This window comes from Brassica napus, chromosome A5 (assembly GCF_020379485.1).
Source record: "Brassica napus cultivar Da-Ae chromosome A5, Da-Ae, whole genome shotgun sequence".
Lineage (NCBI taxonomy): Eukaryota > Viridiplantae > Streptophyta > Magnoliopsida > Brassicales > Brassicaceae > Brassica > Brassica napus.
In genome coordinates, this window is record NC_063438.1 from 26478928 (window position 1) to 26485418 (window position 6491).

A 6491-nucleotide genomic window follows, 5' to 3' on the forward strand; every position below is an offset into this window, starting at 1 on the left:
ACGAAAATGTTGATTTATTTGGTAAATACTATATATACTTAAACCTATGATCTTTATTGTTGTTTTAAAATATTTAAACACGTTCTACATTTGTATTAATTTATATTAAACTTTCATTCATGGTACATAGGCATCATTTTAATATTTTGTCAATTAATTTAGTAAAACTTCATAATACTACTTAAATTAGTGGACTAACCACTATAAAATCGCTTTTTAAAAACAAAACCGGAGACAACAATGGTTCCAAACCTCTTTGACCTTCATCATAGGTTAGTGAAGGATGCAACTATGCATTAAAACGTTATTTTCATATCTTTGAATTTTTCTCAAAATCTATGCGTTAACCCCTACGACAATATTGAATTTTTTGGTAAATGGTCTATATACTAAAGCCTATAATCTTTAGTGTTGTTTTATTATTTCTTAACACGTTCCAAATTTGTATTAATGTATATTAAACTCTCTTTCATGGTACATTGACATTGCTTTAAATTTTTGTCATTTAATTTAGTAAAACTTAATAATACTCTCTAAATTGGTGGACTAACCATTATAAAATCGCTATTTTCTAGAGAAACGGAGACAACAAAAGTTCATAACCTCATTGACCTTCATTATATGTTAGTAAAAGATGCAACTATGCATTAAAACAATATTTTCATATTTTTAAATTTTTCTCAAAATCTATGTATCCTTAAGAAAATATTAATTTTTCGTTAAATGCATTATATACTGATGCTTACGATCTTTAGTGTTGTTTTAAAAATTCTAAACACATTTTAAATTTGTATTAATGTGTATTAAACTCTCTTTCATGGTACATGAGCATCGTTTTAATTTTTTGTCAATTAATTTATTAAAACTTCATAATACTCCTTAAATTAGTGGACTAACCACTATAAAATCGCTATTTTCTAGAGAGACAGAGACAATAAAAGTGTCAAACATCTTTGACCTTCATTATATGCTAGTGAAGGATTCAACAATGCATTAAAATAGTATTTTCATATTTTTGATTTTTTTTCAAAATCTATTTGTTAACCCCTACGAAAATATTGATTTTTTCCGGTTAATACTATATATATTGAAGCCTATGATCTTTAGTGTTGTTTTAAAATTTCTAAATACGTTCTACATTTTTATTAATTTGTATTAAACTCTCTTTCATGGTACATGGGCATCGTTTTAATTTTTTGTCAATTAATTTTGTAAAACTTAATAATACTCCTTAAATTGGTGGACTAACCACTATAAAATCGTTATTTAGAAAAACACTGAGAAAACAATGGTTATAAACCTCTTTGACCTTTATCGTAGGTTATTGAAGGATGCAACATTGCAACTATGCATTAAAACAGTATTTTCATATTTTTGGAATTTTCTCAAAATCTATGTGTTAAACCCTACGAAAATATTGATTTTTTCGGTAAATGCTCTATATACTAATACTTATGATCTTTAGTATTGTTTTAAAATTTCTAAACACATTCTACATTTGTATTAATGTATATTAAACTCTCTTTATGGTACATGAGCATCGTTTTAATTTTTTGTCAATTAATTTAGTAAAACTTTATAATACTCCATAAATTGGTGGACTAACCACTATAAATCGCAATTCTCTAGAAAAACGGAGACAACAATGGTTCCAAACCTCTTTACCTTCATAATAGGTTTGTGAATGATGCAACTATGCATTAAAACAGTATTTTCATATTTTTGAATTTTTTTCAAAATCTATGATTTAACCCTTACGAAAATATAAAGTTTTTTCGGTAAATATTTTATATACTGAAGCCTATGATCTTTAGTGTTATTTTAAAAAATTTAAACACATTTTACATTTGTATTAATATATATTAAATTCTCTTTTATTGTACATGGGCATCGTTTCAATTTTTTGCCAATTAATTTAGTACCACTTTATAATACTGCATAAATTGGTGGACAAACACTATGAAATCGTTATTCTCTAAAGAAACGGAGACAACAAAGGTTCCAAACCTCTTTGACCTTCATCATATGTTAGTGAATGATGCAAATGCGCATAAAAACATTATTTTCATATTTTTGAATTTTTCTCAAAATCTATGTGTTAACCCCCTACGAAAATATTGAGTTTTCCAGTAAATATTCTATATATTGAAGCCTATGATCTTCATTGTTGTTTTAAAACTTTTAAACACATTCTACATTTGAATTAATGTATATTAAACTCTCTTTCAAGGTACATGGACATCGTTTTAATTTTTTTTCAATTAATTTAGTAAAACTTCATAATATTCCTTAAATTGGTGGATAAACCACTATAAAATCGCTATTTTCTAGAGAGACAGAGAGAACAAAAGTTCCAAAACTCTTTGACCTTCATCATATGTTAGTGAAGCATGCAACTATGCATTAAAACAATATTTTCATATTTTTGAATTTCTCTCAAAATATATGTGTTAACCCCTACGAAAATATTGATTTTTTTGGTAAATACTATATATACTGAAGCCTATGATCTTTATTGTTGTTTTAAAAATTTTAAACACATTCTATATTTGTATTAATTTATATTAAACTCTCATTCATGGTACATAGGCATCGTTTTAATTTTTTTGTCAATTAATTTAGTAAAACTTCATAATACTCCTTAAATTGGTGGACTAACCACTATAAAATCACTATTTAAAAAAACCGGAGACAACAATGCTTCCAAACCTCTTTGACCTTCATCATAGGTTAGTGAATGATGCAACTATGCATTAAAATAATATTTTCATATTTTTGAATTTTTATCAAAATCTATGTGTTAAACCCTACGAAAATATTGAATGTTTCGGTAAATGCTCTATATACTGAAGCTTATGATCTTTAGTGTTGTTTTAAAATTTATAAACACATTCTACATTTGTATTAATGTATATTAAACTCTCTTTCATGGTACATGAGAATCATTTTCAATTTTTGTCAATTAAGTTTGTAAAACTTCATAATACTTCATAAATTGATAGACTAATCACTATAAAATCGTTATTTTCTACAAAGACAGAGACAACAAAAGTTCCAAACCTCTTTGACATTCATCATATGTTAGTGAAGAATGAAAATATGCATTAAAACAATATTTTAATATTTTTGATTTTTTTTCAAAATCTATGTGCTAACCTCTACTAAAATATTAATTTTTTCGGTAAATACTATATAATGAAGCCTATGATATTTAATGTTGTTTTAAAATCTCTAAACACATTCTTCATTTGTATTAATTTATATTAAAATCTTTTTCATGGTATATGGGCATCGTTTTAATGTTTTGTCAATTAATTTAGTAAAACTTCATAATACTACTTAAATTGTCGGACTAACCACTATAAAATCGCTTTTTAAAAAATAAAACGGAGACAACAATGATTCCAAACCTCTTTGACCTTCATCATAGGTTAGAGAAGGATGCAACTATGCATTAAAACGTTATTTCCATATTTTTAAATTTTTTTCAAAATCTATGCGTTAACCCCTACGAAAATATTAAATTTTTCGGTAAATGGTCTATATACTAAAGCCTATAATCTTTAGTGTTGTTTTATTATTTCTAAACACATTCCGAATTTGTATTAATTTATAATAAACTCTTTTTCATATTACATTGACATCGTTTTAAATTTTGTCAATTAATTTAGTAAAACTTAATAATACTCTCTAAATTGGTGGACTAACCACTATAAAATCGCTATTTTCTAGAGAAACAGAGACAACAAAGGTTCATAACCTCATTGACCATCATTATATGTTAGTGAATGATGCAACTATGCATTAAAACAATATTTTCATATTTTTAAATTTTTCTCAAATCTATGTGTCCCTACGAAATTATTAATTTTTCGGTAAATACTCTATATACTGATGCTTACGATCTTTAGTGTTGTTTTAAAATTTATAAACACATTTTACATTTGTATTAATGTATATTAAACTCTCCTTCATGGTACATGAGCATTGGTTTAATGTTTTGTCAATTAATTTAGTAAAACTTCATAATACTCCTTAAATTGGTAGACTAACCACTATAAAATCGTTATTTTCTAGAGAGACAGACACAACAAAAGTTCCAAACATCTTTGACCTTCATCATATGTTAGTGAAGCATGCAATTATGCATTAAAACAATGTTTTCATATTTTTGAATTTTTCTCAAAATCTCTGTGTTAACCCTACGAAAATGTTGATTTTTTTGGTAAATACTATATATAATGAAGCATATGATCTTTATTGTTGTTTTAAAAATTTTAAACACATTCTACATTTGTATTAATTTATATTAAACTCTCATTCATCGTACATAGGCATCATTTTTATTTTTTGTCAATTAATTTAGTAAAACTTCATAATACTCTTTAAATTGGTGCACTAACCACTATAAAATCACTATTTAAACAAAACGGAGACAACAATGGTTCCAAACCTCTTTGACCTTCATCATAGGTTAATTAAGAATGCAACTATGCATTAATACAATATTTTCATATTTTTGAATTTTTATCAAAATCTATGTGTTAACCCCTACGAAAATATTGAATTTTTCGGTAAATGCTCTATATAGTGAAGCTTATGATCTTTAGTGTTGTTTTAAAATTTATAAACACATTCTACATTTGTATTAATGTATATTAAACTCTCTATCATGGTACATGGGAATCGTTTTCAATTTTTGTCAATTAATTTTGTAAAACTTCATAAATTGATAGACTAATCACTATAAAATCATTATTTTCTAGAAAGACAGAGACAAAAAAAGTTTCAAACCTCTTTGACATTCATCATATATTAGTGAAGAATGCAAATATGCATTAAAACAATATTTTAATATTTTTGATTTTTTTTCAAAATCTATGTGCTAACCTCTACGAAAATGTTAATTTTTTCGGTAAATACTAAATAATGAAGCCTATAATATTTAATGTTGTTTTAAAATTTCTAAACACATTCTTCATTTTTATTAATTTATATTAAAATCTTTTTCATGGTATATGGGCATCGTTTTAATGTTTTGTCAACTAATTTAGTAAAACTTCATAATACTACTTAAATTGGTGAACTAACCACTATAAAATCGCTTTTTAAAAAACAAAACGCAGACAACAATGGTTCCAAACCTCTTTCACCTTCATCATAGGTTAGTGAAGGATGCAACTATGTATTAAAACGTTATTTTCATATTTTTAAATATTTCTCAAAATCTATGCGTTAACCCCTACGAAAATATTGAATTTTTCGGTAAATGGTCTATATACTAAAGCCTATACTCTTTAGTGTTGTTTTATTATTTCTAAACACATTGCAAATTTGTATTAATGTATATTAAACTTTTTTTCATGGTACATTGACATCGTTTTAAATTTTTGCCAATTAATTTAGTAAAACTTAATAATACTCTCTAAATTGGTGGACTAACCGCTATAAAATCGCTATTTTCTAGAGAAACGGAGACAACAAAAGTTCATAACCTCATTGACCTTCATTATATGTTAGTGAAGGATGCAACTATGCATTAAAACAATATTTTCATATTTTTAATTTTTTCTCAAAATCTATGTGTCCCTACGAAAATATTAATTTTTCGGTAAATGCTCTATATACTGATGCTTACGATCTTTAGTGTTGTTTTAAAATTTATAAACATATTTACATCTGTATTAATATATATTAAACTCTCTTTCATGGTACATGAGCATCGTTTTAGTGTTTTGTAAATTAATTTAGTAAAACTTCATAATACTCCTTAAATTGGTGGACTAACCACTCTAAAATTGCTATTTTCTAGAGAGACAAAGTCAACAAAAGTTTCAAACCTCTTTGACCTTCATCATATATTAGTGAAGGATTCAACTATGCATTAAAAATGTATTTTCATATTTTTGATTTTTTTTCAAAATCTATGTGTTAACCCCTACGAAAATATTGATTTTTTTCAGTTAATACTATATATACTGAAACCTGTGATCTTTAGTGTTGTTTTAAAATTTCTATACACATTCTACATTTTTATTCATTTGTATTAAACTATCTTTCATGGTACATGGGCATCGTTTTAATTTTTTTCATTTAATTTTGTAAAACTTAATAATACTCCTTAAATTGGTGGACTAACCATTATAAAATCGTTATTTAAAAAAAACAGAGAAAACAGTGGTTATAAACCTCTTTGACCTTTATCATAGGTTATTGAAGGATGCAACATTGCAACTATGCATTAAAACAGTATTTTCATGTTTTTGGATTTTTCTCAAAATCTATGTGTTAAACCCTACGAAAATATTGATTTTTTCGGTAAATGCTCTATATACTAATACTTATGATCTTTAGTATTGTTTTCAAATTTCTAAACACATTCTACATTTGTATTAATATATATTAAACTCTCTTTATGGTATATGAGCATCGTTTAATTTTTTTATCAATTAATTTAGTAAAACTTCATAATACTCCATTAATTGGTGGAC